Source organism: Salmo trutta, chromosome 20, assembly GCF_901001165.1.
Source record: "Salmo trutta chromosome 20, fSalTru1.1, whole genome shotgun sequence".
Taxonomy (NCBI): Eukaryota; Metazoa; Chordata; class Actinopteri; order Salmoniformes; family Salmonidae; genus Salmo; species Salmo trutta.
The window spans coordinates 49031567-49047990 of NC_042976.1; the positions used below are offsets into that span (position 1 = coordinate 49031567).

Consider the following 16424-nt stretch of genomic DNA (forward strand, 5'->3'; position numbering starts at 1 on the left):
CGTTTGGGTCTTTCCGTGTCAAAAAAGATACAGTAGCACTGTCAAAGCTGTACAAAAAAGTCTGCAAACAAGCAAATACCGTCAACAAATTGTGTTTACAATACCACGTTGGTAATAAAGCATCATTTGTTCAACCGCAACTTTAGCTAGCTTTAGCTTAGTACCTAGCTAGCACCAATACAACCAGCCTGAAAACAATGACCAGTAGAAACTGCAGTCATTTTCATTATTCTTAGCAATGATTTAAGAATCTGTGTAAGTAAGTATTAGCTAGGTAGCCACTTGTTGTTCGCCTATTGAAATTGAACTTCAGTTCATGAAAATGAATAGCTAGCCAGCTACTTAACCCTGTTGCCCAAACCTAATGTTATAAGCAGCCAGCTAGCTTCATCTGGCTAGAGATGCTCGACCGGACTGGATTATGTGTTGTGAAGCTAGCCACCAAGGATTAGGCACAATAGTGGAATTTGCGGTTTGCCTTCAAAATAAAAGTACCTCTTTGAATGTGAAGCAAAAGGTTACAATTGGTGGAAGGATGCCATATTTAGACTAGATAATGTTAAACAAGGTTGGAATGTGAAGCCATGAAATGGGGTATGTCACTGACAGCGATACAAATGAATACAAATAGTAGAATTATGCCCCACTTTTATTTTGAAGGCTAACTGCAAAGTCCACTATTGTGGCTTATCCTTATTGTGGCTAGCTTCACATATATGTGTCTGACCACCATTAATCAAATAAGAACTGTTTTATAAGTTAGGGTTATTTTAGATGATGACTCCTAGCTATATAGTTAGCTAGCTAACAAAGCTACTGAAACAGATTATGCAAAGACCCAAACGGCGTTCTATAGAAATCCTGGTTGAGAATGAAACGCTCTGAACAAATGAACAACGAAATAGCACAGAAAGTACGTGAAAGAAATAGGTTTAGATTATGTTTTACTGGTAATGGGGACATGCATAAATGCCAACAAAATAACTTTTTGGTGTGTGTGTGTGTGTATGTGTGTGTAACCTTTTATTTAACTAGGCAAGTCAGTTAAGAACAAATTCTTATTTACAATGACGACCCTGGGCCAATTGTGCGCTGACCTATGGGACTCCCAATCATGGCCGGATGTGATACAGCCTGGATTCGAACGAGGGACTGTAGTGACACCTCTTTCACTGAGATGCAGTGCCTTAGACCCTGTGTGTGTGTGTTAACTATTTGACTGTACTAGAATACTTAAAAGGCTGCTAAAATTTAAATTATCATTATCAGGGTTTTTTGACAAGGAAAATATCTGATATCGGTATCGTCCAAAAATGTCATATCGGTGCATCACTGCTCGGAATGTGCAATATCGTCAAGGATGTGGTCTTTGTCTCTTTCTGTTCTCTCCACTAGTTTTCAAAGACTTGGTTACAGAGATTGACTTTGCCCTAGTGCCCCTACTCTTTCTACTCACATTAGTGTAACACTCTTATTTGTCAGTCACTAAAAGATTTAGTGGGTGGGATAGGATCATTCAAGGCAATGGTTGTCTCCACGCAGTCGGTATAGAAGTAGTAATGGACTAAACTCCCCCCTTTTTTTAAATCACATATGGTGTTCTGTTGTAAAAACACCAGACGTGCCATTGTAAAATAATCCCTTAGGAATCCTTACAGAATAAAAAGCCACACTGCTGAAACAATGGTAGTTCTTTCCAAATATCTCAGAAAGAGAGAGGAGACCACACATAATGTAATGCAACATACCTGTCACCGAATGATTGAATCAAAAATAGTTTTTCTGCTGCTGTGAATAATTACTCCCGGAGAGTGATAAGGGAATGTAGTCTGTGTAGTTTATATGTATTAGGGCTGTCCTTGACAAAAAAAAAATCTTGGTCGACCGAGAGTCATCTGTTCACTTGACCAATCGACCAAAATTTTGAAACGTGTTTTTCCATACTGTATATTGACACATCCTATAGTTTTATTTGATTAAAACACATATGCACTGAGCTTGTCTGATGCTTTAAGCGCTCTGTTTAATGAAATAAGACATACATATTACTAGAGGGAGTCCGACCGCAATTGATTTGATTGTGCCGGGCTCAGACTTGCTGCACTGTGTAAAAAAAAAAAAGAAAAGTAAAATGAAAAAAAAAAAGTACAGCGAGTGACTGTGACTAGCACCCGTTGTCTCTCTCTCCTCCCTGCTGCAGCGACCACCACAGAACATCAACAGGGTTTATCGCATTGTCCATGTTGGTGAAGCTGCAACATATGGTGCATTTTGGAAAGTATTCAGACCCCTTCCAATTATTCTAAAATTGAATTAAATAATTTAAAAAATCCCCATCAATCTACTCACAATACCCCATAATGACAAAGCGAAAACAGGTTTTTAGAAATGCAACTGTTTAATAAAAAAAAAAGTATTCAGACCCTTTACAAAGTATTTTTTGAAGCACCTTTGGCAGCGATTACTGCCTCGGAATTTCTTGGGTATGACGTTACAAGCTTGGCACACCTGTATTTAGAGTTTCTCTCATTCTTTTCTGCAGATCCTCTCAAGCTCTGTCAGGTTGAATGGGGAGAGTCGCTGCACAGCTATTCTAAAGTCTCTCCAGAGATATTAAACTCTGGGCTCTGGCTGGGCCACTCCAGGACATTGAGATTTGTCCTGAAGCTGCTCCTGTGTTGTCTTTTCTGTGTGCTTTGGGTCATTGTCCTGTTGGAAGGTGAACCTTCGCCCCAGTCTGAAGTCCTGAGCACTCTGGAGCAGGTTTTCATCAAGGATCTCTCTGTACTTTGCTCCATTCATCTTTCCCTTGATCCTGACTAGTCTCCCAGTCCCTGCTGCTGAAAAACATCCCCACAGCATGATGATGCTGCCAACACCATGCTTCACCGTAGGGATGGTATTGGCCGGGTGTTGAGCGGTGCCAGGTTTCTTTCAGATGTGACTCTTGGCATTCAGGCCAAAGAGTTCAATCTTGGTTTCATCAGACCAAATAATCTTGTTTCTCATGGTCTGAGAGTCCTTTAGGTGGTTTTGGCAAACTCCAAGTGGACTGTATTGTGCCTTTTTACTGAGGAGTGGCTTCCTTCTGGCCACTCTACCATAAAGGCCTGATTTGTAAAGTGCTGCAAAGATGGTTGTCCTTCTGGAAGGTTCTCCCATCTCCACAGAGTAACTCTGGAGCTCTGTCAGGGTGATCATCAAGATCTTGGTCACCTCCCTGACCAAGGCCCTTCTCCCCTGATTGCTCAGTTTGGGCAGGCGGACAGCTCTAGGAAGAGTCTTGGTGGTTCCAAACCAATTTTTTTGATACCCTTCTCCAGATATTTGCTTCGACACAATCCTGTCTCGGAGCTCTACGGACAATTCCTTCGACCTCATGGCTTGGTTTTTGTTCTGACATGCGCTGTTAACTGTGGGACCTTTATATAGACAGCTGTGTGTCTTTCCAAATCATAAAATTATTTAGAATAAGGCTGTAACGTAACAATATGTGGAAAAGGGGTAGGGGTCTGAATACTTTCCGAATGCACTGTAAATGTTAATAAACATGGGTAAACATTTTTTTTTTTTATTGGGCAAATGAAATTAGTTTTTGATCAAAACCCTACGTCCCTATGCTTTCCATTAACGTCTATCAGGTTAGCAGCACATTGAAGTTCAAAGACTGATCGTGAATCGTGTTGATATGCATTCCACAAAGTATCCCATCCAGAAATGTCATGTTTGACCCTGAGAAGGTGAGGTGGAGCAACCTCTGTCGTCACTCAAACCAGCTGCTCTCTTATTGCGTTTACATTTGAATGTCCTTCAGAGAAAAAGTGTTGGTCTTCGATCATAAAGCAGTGACCACTCTGAGGTGAGATGACTATTTCGGCATGGTTCTAGTTGGAGATGTGGAAGGAACTTTGGGAGTGATTTTGGCCTGACTCCTAGCATAATTGTTGGCCATCGGGAAAGGTTGCGTGTGGCTCAGTTGGTAGAGCATGGCGCTTGCAACACCAGGGTTGTGGGTTCAATTCCCACAGGGGACCAGTATTAAAAAAAATTCTGTGAAATGCTTGCACTCACTACTGTAAGTCGCTCTGGAGCAGAAACCCCTCCTCCCGAATTAATTGTGTCATAGCATGGTGACCAGGGCTTGAAGTTTTTTATTCAAATGTGCAATCTGTAGCTTTCATCTCCTGTCAAGTGTGGCCCCTACACTTGCTGTAAACTGAGGTAGTGGAGGCCTTGGCAAATGTAACTATTTGTTTTTTTGTTTGGCTGAATGTGTTTTCTGGTTGGCTTCTTTCTTTTGAACTGGTGAAATGAAGTTAATGTTTACCTTTTTAAATCGCATGAGAGATCAATTGCTGGGGTTCACAACGGGTGGGTCACAACGAGTAAATGAAGGTTTGGTTACAATTATGTCAACAAATCATGCCTCCTTTTGCCAAGCTCCACGTTCAAATCACACCTCCTCCACTTCGCTTCCCTTCATTGAATGGGGCGCCGTTATTTCATCACATCCAATGCGTTCAAAGGATCAGACGTTTAAGACTGCAAAGCCCAATACGGATTGACCATGCAATGGCTGCTTCAAGCAGGATGCACAGCAATCTGGTTTGCATTCCCTGCCGAAGGACCCTATCATGCAGAACAGGTGGTTGGAGTTCGCTGGTCCCCAGTGGTGGTGAGTACACCTGTAGCTAGACCATAGACTGCTGGTTATGTATCTGCTTATGTGTATTTTGATAATAATTTTCACTATCATCGCTAGCATAGCTGACATTCAGCAAGCTAGCTACCCTAACTAGCAAGCTGGCTAACGTTAGCCTACCTCAATACAACCCGGATTTGGCTTGGAAACACTATCATTTCAAAAGAAGGTAAATAATTATTAGGAAAACCTTTTGTCATGATTGTGATGCCAGATTGACTTTAGTTGCAATATAACTTTAGTCAGCTAACTAAGATTGAGGGACCACTGTATTTTAGGTTGCTATTTTTGAAGAACTTTGCTAGTAACAGTAATGGAAACATTGGCATCTCTCTAAAGTAAATTTGACGACATCATAATATATATTTCCTACAATTTTTTTGCCTACTTTAGCAATGTCATCATATTTCCAAGCCACTCTTAGTCACAATGGCCCCTGAGACTTTTCCCACATTTTGTTACATTACAGCCATATTCTAAAATGGATAATATTTGTCCCCCCCCCCCCCATCAGTCTACACACTTTCCCCTAATGACAAAGCAAAAACAGGTTTTTAGACATTTTTGCTAACTGAAATATCACATTTACATACGTTTTCAGCCCCTTTACTCAGTACTTTTGTTGAAGCTCCTTTAGCAGTGATTAAAGCCTTAAGTCTTATTGGGTATGATGCTACAAGCTTGGCACACCTGTATTTGGGGAGTTTCCCCCATTTATTCTCTGCAGATCCTCTCAAGCTCTGTCGGGTTGGATGGGAGCGTTGCTGCACCGCTATTTTCAAGTCTCTCCAGAGATGTTTGATCGGGTTCAAGTCTGAGCTCTGGCTGGGCCCACTCAAGGACATTCAGAGACTTGTGCCGAAGCCACCACTGCATTGTCTTGGCTGTGTGCTTAGGGTTGTTATCCTGTTAGACTGGCGCAAAGGTTCACCTTCCAAGGTCCTGTGTGCTCCGGAGCAGGTTTTCAACAAGGATCTCTCTATACTTTTCTCCGTTCATCTTTCCCTCAATTCTGACTAGTGTCCCTGTCACTGAAAAACATCCCCACAGCATGATGCTGCCACCACCATGCTTCACCGTAGTGATGGTGCCAGGTTTCCTCCAGACGTCACGCTTGGAATTCAGGCCAAAGTGTTCAATCTTGGTTTCATCAGGCCAGAAAATATTTTCTCATGGTCTGAGGGTCTTAAAACCTCTCTGGGATAGGGGGCAGTATTTTCACATACGGATGAAAAGCGTGCCCAAAGTAAATTGCCTGCTACTCAGGCCCAGAAGCTAGGATATGCATATAATTGGTAGATTTGGATAGAAACTCCGAGGACAAACCATCCAGGATATTTTTTTTTGAGTTGACTCTGTTTTCAATTGGTTTTCTATGGGAACCTGGATTTCTGTGGCAGATGGTTGCAGTTCCTATTGCTTCCACTAGATGTCAACAGTCTTTAGAAATTGGTTGATGTTTTTCTTTAGAGAAATTAAGAAGTACGGCTATTCAGAACGAGGGTACAGCCGAGTGGACACTACTGTTTTGATGCGCGCTCCAGGTCACGCGCCTCACGTTGTTTTTATCCGGTATTGAATACAGTTTATCCCCTCTTTTAATTTTATCGATTATTTATATTTTAAAACTTCTTAGGGCTAGGGGGCAGTATTGAGAATTTTGAAAAAAATATGTGCCCATTTTTAACTGCCTCCTACACCAACTCAGAAGCTAGAATATGCATATTATTTTTCAGGTTTGGATAGAAAACACTCTAAATTTTCTAAAACTGTTTGAATGGTGTCTAAGTATAACAGAACTCATATGGCAGTCAAAACCCTGAGACAAATTCTGACAGGAAGTGGATACCTGATGTGTTGAGTTACCTTTAAGCCTATGCCATTGAAACACACAGGGGCTTATTAATTGTTGAGCACTTCCTATGGCTTCCACTAGATGTCACCAGTCTTTACAAAGTGTTTTGAGTCTTATACTGTGAGATCTGACCGAACAAGAGCCATGGAACGGTGGTGGCCTATTAGACTCTGGCGCGCGAGTTCATGTTGGGTACTCTCGTTCCAATACGTTTTAAAAGAGATTGCAATCGTCCGCCTTGAACATTATTCATGTTCTGGTTAAAAAAGGCACTAATGATTTATGCTATACAACGTTTGACATGTTTGAACGAACGTAAATATTTTTTTCCCCCTCGTTCATGAAGTGAAGTCCGGCGGGCATAGATCATGTGCTAACAACACGGAGCTTTTTGGACATAAATTATGAGCTTTTTCGAACAAAACTACATTCGTTATGGACCTGGGATTCCTGGAAGTGACATCTGATGAAGAGAATCAAAGGTAATGGATTATTTACATAGTATTTTCGATTTTAGATCTCTCCAACATGGCGGTTAGTCTGTATCGCAAAGCGTATTTTTCTGGGCGCAGTGCTCAGATTATTGCAAAGTGTGATTTCCCAGTAAGGTTATTTTTAAATCTAGCAAGTCGATTGCGTTCAAGAGATGTAAATCTATAATTCTTTGAATGACAATATAATATTTTACCAATGTTTTCGAATAGTAATTATTTAATTTGTTGTGCTGATTTGACGGGCGGTTATTGGAGGGAAACGATTTCCTGAACATCAACGCCATAGTAAAACGCTGTTTTTGGATATAAATATGAACTTGATAGAACTAAAAATGCATGTATTGTCTAACATAATGTCCTAGGAGTGTCATCTGATGGAGATTGTCAAAGGTTAGTGCATAATTTTAGCTGGTTTTCTGCTTTTGGTGACGCCTGTCTTTGAATTGACAAAACATTACACACAGCTATTGTCAATGTACTCTCCTAACATAATCTAACTTTATGCTTTCGCCGTAAAGCCTTTTTGAAATCGGACGACGTGGTTAGATTAAGGAGATGTTTATCTTTCAAAGGGTGTATGTTTGAGAAATTTGAATTATGACATTTAATTGTTTTCAAATTTGGCGCTCTTGATATTTCACCTGTTGTTGATAGGCTGTACCAGTGGTGGCACGCTTGCGTCCCACATAGCCCCTAGAGGTTAAAATACCTAAAGTTGGATTAGGAAAGTTGTTTGAAATGTTTGGACAGCGTTTACAGGTAACTTATTAGATATTTTGTAGTTGTGCTGGGCGAGTTGGAACTGGTGTTTTTCTGAATCAAACACTCCAAATAAATGGACATTTTAGAGATATAACGATGGAATTAATCGAACAAAATGACCATTTGTGATGTTTATGGGACATATTGGAGTGCCAGCAGAAGAAGCTCTTCAAAGGTAAGGCATGAATTATATCGTTATTTCTGAGTTTTGTGTCGTGCCGGGCGGGTTGAAATATGATTGTCATGTGTTTGTTTGATGGGGTGCTGTCCTCAGATAATCGCATGGTTTTCTTTCGCCGTGAAATCTGACACGGTGGCTAGATTACCAAGAAGTTAAGCTTTAATTTGGTGTATTGCACTTGTGAATGTATGAAAGTTAAATATTTCAAATAATTTAATTTGAATTTGGCGCTCTGCCATTTCACTGGATGTTGTCAACTCGATCCTGTTAACGGGATTTGATCCATAAGAAGTTTTAAGGTGCCTTTTTGTAAAACTCTAAGCGCTCTCATGAGCCTTTTTACTGAGTGGTTTCAGTCTGGCCACTCTACCATAAAGGCTGATTGGTGGAGTGCTGCAGAGATGGTTGTCCTTCTGGAATGTTCTCCCATCTCCACAGGGGAACTCTGGCGCTCTGTCAGAGTGACCATCTGGTCCTTGGTCACCTCCCTGACCAAGGCCCTTCTCCCCAGATTGCGCAGTTTGGCTGGGCGGCCAGCTCTAGGAAGAGTCTCGGTGGTTCCAAACATCTTCCATTTAAGAATGACGGAGGCCACTGTGCTCTTGGGGACCTTCAATGCTGCAGACATTTTCTGGTACCCTTCCCCAGATCTGTGCCTCGACACAATCCTGTCTCGGAGCTCTACGGACAATTCATTCGACCTCATTGCTTGGTTTTTGCTCTGCCAAGCGCTGTCAACTGTGAGACCTTATATAGACAGGTGTGTGCCTAAATAAGGGGATTCTGTTTTTATTGTTAATACATTTGTAAACTTTTCTAAACTTGTTTTCACATTGTCATTATAGGGTATTGTGTGTAGATTGCTGAGGTTTTATTTCATCCAGTTTAGAATAAGGCTGTTACGTAACAAAATGTGGAAAAAGTCGAGGTGTCTGAATACTTTCCGAAGGCACTAAGTATTTGATGCAGCTATGGTGGTACTAGCTAACCCATGTCTGACTACAACAGTGTACTAACTAGAAGCAACAAACTCAATCCAACCCAGGGCCATAGCAAAACATGTCAAAGTTGGTTGCATAGTGTAACGGCATCACCGGCCTGAATCTAATCCAATCTGGAGCCATTCAGTCTGCATCTGAATAGCATAGAATGAGCTTCCAAACAAAATTACACTATTTCCCGAGCTATGTTTATAATTGAGAGATGATGACAATCGTTGACCCTGTTTTTCAAAGTGCACATTTGGGTACCAGACTGATCCCCTGGTCATGAACAGATGCTGGGAACTACGAGAAGGAGCAAAGGTGGGTAACATAACATGTCATCCAGCAATGTGATTGCAGTGGTTTAGCGACCTCCAAAAATAATTTAAAATAATTGTTCACTTGCTATTTTCACAGCTTGTCCGGCAAGTCCTCGGAATAAAAGTGTGTCATGCAACACAAGTTCCCTTGTGACACCACCTCTGTTGCCAGAGTCTTCCTTGATTTCTATGAAAAGGACACACCATTATGAGCTCTCTGATAGTGACCCGAGTTACTGCCCTGATGACACAGGCGGCTTCATCAATGACAGGCAATGTGTTATGTGAAAAGTTGTATTAAAAAATACTCTGCTTGATAAACTAGTAGGCTCATTCCCCAGTCAAGCAGCTACAACTAGTAGAATCATTTTGGTTGTGAAGTGCATTAACAAAAAGCTTTGTCCTTTCTTTAGAACAAAATGCAATTCACCACTTGGCTGTCTATTATATCACCCTGTCACAGGCCCTCCCAGTCATCACCACCTCATAAGATTGCCTGCTGCAGTTTGCAGCCGAACATGCAGCATAGGGAAGACCAGCAATGGGGGCCTCATCAGCATCATGCAGACATGCCCTCGCTGTAAGCATTCCTGTGAATGGAACGGTCAGCCACATGTTGGCAAGTATCCGGCCAGCAACCTTCAACAGCAACAGATTTTACAGGCTCATTATTTGTACAAATACACAAGGTAACCCTCTTCATTACTTTAATACATTTGATAACCCAATTGTGAAACATAGTTTATATAAACTGACATTTATTTGTTGCTTGTTTTCTACTTGGGTGCATATAATGTCCAGGGCATAACCTAGTCTGGTGGAACCAGCCTGATCGCTGTCTTCATTCTTTTTCACTTTACATTTTATAATGACTGAAGTGAAATAGAAAGGTGAATGCAGCGAACAGGTTGGTTCCACCAAGCTAATCATAACCATCATTAATAATGTAATCAATGCTCTGTCTGTTTGTGTGTGACCGACCAGTATTTTTGGTAAGGCCAGGAGCTGATCTTTGCTACAATGCCCATCAATGGGGCTCTGTCAAAGACCTCACCTCCAGCCTCACCTCTTGCCTGCTCACCAACATTCGTCAATGGGGAGAACAGAATTATGTAGGTTTAGTTGTACCTGTTCAAACTTGAACATAGTATATGTTTTTGTGTCAGATATTACTTTTCCCTAACTGCCATTGGTAATAGAACAGTGACTATGTGTATGTGTTCACAGATACATGAGGTACAAAGAGACCTGGTACTCAACACATCCACAATGAGGTGATGACTAATAATACAGTACATCACAAATGTCCAGTAATACAACACCCTTCTCATTCCACGTGTCAGTGATGAACTCTGCCTATTTCTACAGATTGACTGGAGATGCTATTGCCAGACAGCAGCCTCAGTCATTTGATGGGGAGACCATAATTGGCTAGGTTCAATCTGACCTGTTCAAGCGTCAACAGCTTCAACAGCTTCAACAGCTTCAACCTGTTTGAGTGTCAGATATTACCGATCCTAACTGCCATTGGTAATAAAACAGTGACTATGTGTGCATGTGTTCACAGAAACATGTATGGAACCAGCACATGGAGACTTCAAAGTCCAGACTGACAGACGGCCTTGATACTGATACTGACCTGACATTCAAATTTTACTACACAACTTTTATTTGTACTGTCTTTTTTATTATTGAATTGAGTGGTATCAGTCAAATTGTATTGTGCACCAGGATCATGGATCTCCTGTTCTATATGGGACACCACACAGGAAGGTATGTCCACTCTGACATACCTGATATGTCCACACCAGACAAAATGCCACTAGGCATAGGTATCTGTATCGGCTGGGAACGATAATGAAAAGTACACATTGTTATATTGGCGGAACAATGCTTCTGTGGTATTATTTAAAGGGTTATTTATTCTACATGGATTTGTTCCTACATTTGAAAGTTATTATCAAAACACTTACTTTCGAATATCTACATAAACTACATAAATTCAATCTCATATTACTCTGTAGGCTACTGACCTATTCAACGCTTCTTCTGGCATCTCACCATACATCTGTCTGTAGTTATTGAACTCAACCTGCAGTACGTTTGTTGTGATTGAGTGGGGTGAAACAGCTGTGGTCAAGGTTCTGACAGATGGGTGTATCTTGGTGGTGCCAAGGACATACCCAAGAAACAGCCACATCAAACAACACCCCCAAGCCAACTCGCGTTTGGCTTCGGTCATGGCCGCCAGCATTTCTTGAGGAGGAAGCCAAAAAATGTGACATAGTCTGTACTACTATAAAGACGTTAGACCAGTCCCCTCTCAAATATCTGCTTTGAACCATCAGACATTGGTTTCTGATGTGCGCACAGAATAGGGGGTTAATGTCAACAAAAGCGGTGCTATTTGCTATCATCTATCTTCTTCCCTTTCAGGAGAAGTATTCTACAAAACATCCTTTAGAATCGCACTGACAGCTGTTATTAGTATTTTAATGTGCTGTCTCCGCTTACTGTTTCAGGTGCTCTCGCCCAGACACATACCAGCCCAATGTCAAAAAACTGGTTTGACACTTCCAAAACACAGAGGGAAACAATAATTACTGCTTATGTTTTAAGGATGGTGGATTTGTACCTCCACTTCTTGTGTACCTAGCCATCTCCAGTGCTAATAGCACACTGAGCCACTTTCTTAGCTCACCATAAGTCTTTCTTGTTCAATGTGAAACCCTCACTTGTTTGGTCTTCTTCTTTCACAGCCGTAATGTAAGTGAAAGCTAACTGAATGTGATGCTTCACACAGCAAATGACAGGTCTCCCGATACCATGTTTCCCTGAAATTGCAATTCACTTCAGAACGGGGTGCCAAGTAGAGGTCTGAGTGGGACTGATTTTTTTTTTTCTTCTTCATCCCACTCCTGACTGCACCTGCAGCTTTTCATACCACATACGCCCGCTGGCTTTCTGTCCGACTCGCTCCCACAAGAACTGGTCCCGAACCCAACCGCAGTCCCGCAATGTTATTTTAGGTGTATGTGATGCAACTCGCTTGCCAGCCATGGGCCCAGCAATTTTGCACCCTATAGGTAATATCAAAATCTGCAAAAATAACCAGAGATTCTTAAGTTGCCCATTATATTAGGCAATCGGTATTAATGTCAAATTGTATTGTGAACCTCAGGGTTTCCGTTAAGATGGAATGGAAAATATGGCGCTGTACAACGTGATGGTCGGTAGTAGGCTACAGGATTCAAAAGTGTTTGCCTTCATTAGACAACTTTGTTCCAATATGTCTGTAAATCAGTGATATTTATTCCCATAGTAATTCACTATGGTTCCATTAGTAAATCAACATCTGCATTTTGAAGGTATTTTTTTATCATTATTTTATTAACAAAATGTGTTTTTGTTTATTAGGCTACTGTGCAGTCTACAATACATACTGTAGTAAACATGGGAAAGTGCCTAATTACAGGGCACACGGGAGACCAGGGTTCAAATCCTTGTTGTTGAGGAAGGAGTAGGCTGTCCTTGTAAATAAGAATTTGTTCTTAACTGATTCCATATGTTTTATTTCATAGTTGTGATGTCTTCGCTATTATTCTACAATGTAAAAATATATGAAAATCCTGGAATGAGTAGGTGTGTCCAAACTTTTGACTGGTACTTGCTGGAACGGAAACTATGGCGCTGTACAACGTGACGGTCGGCAGTACAGTACTGGGCTATTTAGCTAAAGAATCCACACAGGGCACGTGGAATGAGTAGGCTGTCCTTGTAAATAATAATTTGTTCTTAACTGACTTGCCTAGTTAAATAAAGGTTACACTAAGAGCATAACATTTCTGCACCCTACTTTTCTAATTCTTGTCTAACCAATACCCAAATGGAAATTAAGTGAAAATAAAAATCTCATTGATTTATCAAGACCAGTCCCCATGCTTGCTTCAGAGCAGCACGAAACGGTGCTAAATTAGTTGTAGGCTTTTGCTTCTAACTTTTATATGCTCATTAAATAAATAAGACCTACACCATTTTTAACAGCCCATTACTCAACACCAGTGAGACTCATTTCGCCTATGGTAGACCTACATTATATTGAAAAATATTTTTGTTCAATGACTTGACTCTCCGCCAATAATTACATTTAGAGGATTGGAGGACTCAAAATTAATATCTAACGGCCGTTTTTCGTTAGGATCTGTGAGATTATCTGAGAATATCTAAGGGGCTTTTATTTAATTCCAAATGAATTAATAATAATAATCGCTTTGTTTAAAAAGTAAAAATATTTTGGAGATTTCGTTTTCATTTAACCTAGAGTGAGTGAGAAAAAAGGCAACTCTTGAACATTGGGTGAGACATTCTCACTAATTTGTAAATAAAGCCAGTTTGTTATTTAGAATGATTTATTTCTGGAGAAACCTAACTAGATTATTTAGCAGACATCACTTGCATATATTTATGAAGATGATGAGCGATCGGCAAAGGCAATCTTTAATCTGCCTGCATCACGGGATGAAATTGCTACACAAAAAAGGAAGAAGATCAAGCAAGCCGAGTCCCAAGCATCCGCTCAAACTCCATATGTGGGGGGCAATTTCTCGCCAGGGACCAGGCCCGTATTTGATTTTTGATGGTAAGTTTGGCTATTTACAAAGCAAAAGGTACATAAAATATTGCAGCCTACACCTCAGGGGCTGTTATGGTTACCACAATAATTCACTCTTGCCTCCTTTTTCAGGTATCATGGCTCGAGATTCCTTTTGAGGAAAAAATTATCAAGAGATATGCTGGACCCTATGTCAGACAGGTGTTTCTGGGTACACATCGTTTGTCAAGGTAGGATTATAGCAATATTTTGTTATGTTTTAGGCCTATTTACATGTATATTTCTATTGTACCAAATTTTGGCTGTTCTCCAAATGCAGACAATGATCCAAAACACACTGTCGCCCGGGTTTGCAATGCAAATGAGGGCATAGACTGAGTCAAGACGCCAGCAGAGTAAGTAGACCTTTTATGTATTAAAATAAAGGTTAAATAAAAGGCCTACAGTATATCTAAAAATACTTTTTTCATCTCTACATGTAGGTCTCCTGATTTTAAACCTGATGGAACTTGTTCGGCTCCAACTGAAAACATTCATCCGTAACTCTGCCCTAGCCGACAAGGCCATCAAGATGTTTTGGCTAGAGAAATTGACGATACAACAATGCAACAAATACATTGATCATCTCAGCAAGGCTTTACTGGGTGGATGTGTGACTAAAGTGACTAAAATGTAGTTAATATAAACATCCGCATGTCTTTTTTTCTCATTTTATTAACGAAAGCATAAAGATGTTGATGAAGAAATACTGTACTGCTGTTTTTAGTTAGAAATGTAACACTTTAGAGTACTTATGCATCGAATACATTGCAAGGTGAGGGTTTTTACAACAGTAGCCGGGTTATTAAACGTCTATTGTCCTGCTAATAGGAAACATTTGCATGATGGGCTACACCTGCTACAGTTGTGATGTCTTCACTATTATTCTACAATGTAGAAAATAATAAAAATATTGAAAAATCCTGGAATGAGTAGGTGTGTCCAAAATTGACTGGTACTTGCTTAATTGATTTGATTAATATTATGGTGTTTCTATTCAATGAAAACCTTCTGGGCTTCTGTTAGGATGTAACGGACAATATGGTGCTGTACAATGTGAGGGTCGGCAGTACAGTACTGGGCTATTTAGCTAAAGAATCCCTGTGTCGTGTGGACGAAAGACCGGGGTTCAAATCCCCGACGGGGAGGAAGGAGTAGGCTTGTCTCAGAGCAGCATGAAACGGTGCTAAAATAGTTGTAGGCTTTTACTTCTAACTTCAATATGCTCTTTAAATGAATAAGACCTACACCATTTTTAACAGTATATCTACAAATATTTTTTTCAATGATGTGACTCCGCGAATAATTACATTTAGAGGATTGATGACTCTATATTAATATCTAAGGTGCATTTTCCATTAGGGTCTGTGAGAATATCTAAGGGGCTTTTATCTCATTCTAAATTAATTAATAATAATAATCACTTTGTTTAAATAGTTGCAATATTTTGGAGATTGTTTTCATTTAACCAAGAGTGAGTGAGAAAAAGCCAGTTCTTGAACATGGGGTGAGACATTCTCACCAATTTGTAAATAAAGCCGGTTTGTTATTTAAGTTTCTCCAGATATAAATAATTCTAACTTGAATATTAGGCAGACATCACTTGCTTATATTCAGTCAACACATACAGTTGAAGTTGGAAGTTTAAATACACCTTAGCCACATACATTTAAACTCAGTTTTTCACAATTCCTGTCATTTAATCCTAGTAAGAATTCCCTGTCAGTTAGGATCACAACTTTATTTTAAGAATGTGTAATGTCAGAATAAAAGTAGAGAGAATGATTTATTTCAGCTTTTATTCCTTTCATCACATTCCCAGTGGGTCAGATGTTTACATACACTCAATTAGTATTTGGTAGCATTGCCTTTAAATTGTTTAACTTGGGTGAAACGTTTTGGGTAGCCTTCCACAAGCTTCCCACAATAAGTTGGGTGAATTTTGGCCTATTCCTCCTGACAGAGCTGGTGTAACTGAGTCAGGTTTTTGTAGGCCTCCTTGCTCACACACTCTTCTTCAGTTCTGCCCACAAATTTTCTTTGGGATTGAGGTCAGGTCTTTGCGATGGCCACTCCAATACCTTGACTTTGTTGTCCTTAAGCCATTTTGCCAGAACTTTGGAAGTATGCTTGTGGTCATTGTCCATTTGGAAGACCCATTTGCGACCAAGCTTTAACTTCCTGACTGATGTCTTGAGATGTTGCTTCAATATATCCACATAATTTTCATGCCTCATGATGCCATCTATTTTGTGAAGTGCACCAGTCCCTCCTGCAGCAAAGCACCCCCACAACATGATGCTGCCACCCCTGTGCTTCACGGTTGGGATGGTGTTCCTCGGCTTGCAAACCTCCCCCTTTTTCTTCCAAACATAATGATGGTCATTATGGCCAAAAGGTTCTATTTTTGTTTCATCAGACCAGAGGACATTTCTTCAAAAAGTACGATCTCTGTCCCCATGTGCAGTGTCAAACT

The 16424-nt window shown here is 40.4% G+C and overlaps 1 protein-coding gene and 1 long non-coding RNA gene across 2 annotated transcripts in view; both read left to right on the forward strand.

Annotated features, from left to right (window-relative positions):
• The window catches only part of LOC115156202 (collagen alpha-1(XVIII) chain), a 202118-nt gene that overhangs the window by 11503 nt on the left and 174191 nt on the right, over window positions 1–16424 (forward strand). The gene's annotated exons all lie outside the window — the stretch shown is intronic.
• Window positions 13185–14817, forward strand: LOC115156203 (uncharacterized). The gene is made up of 3 exons (XR_003868200.1): window positions 13185–14139; window positions 14229–14304; window positions 14392–14817. It is a non-coding gene; the product is annotated as an uncharacterized LOC115156203 (long non-coding RNA).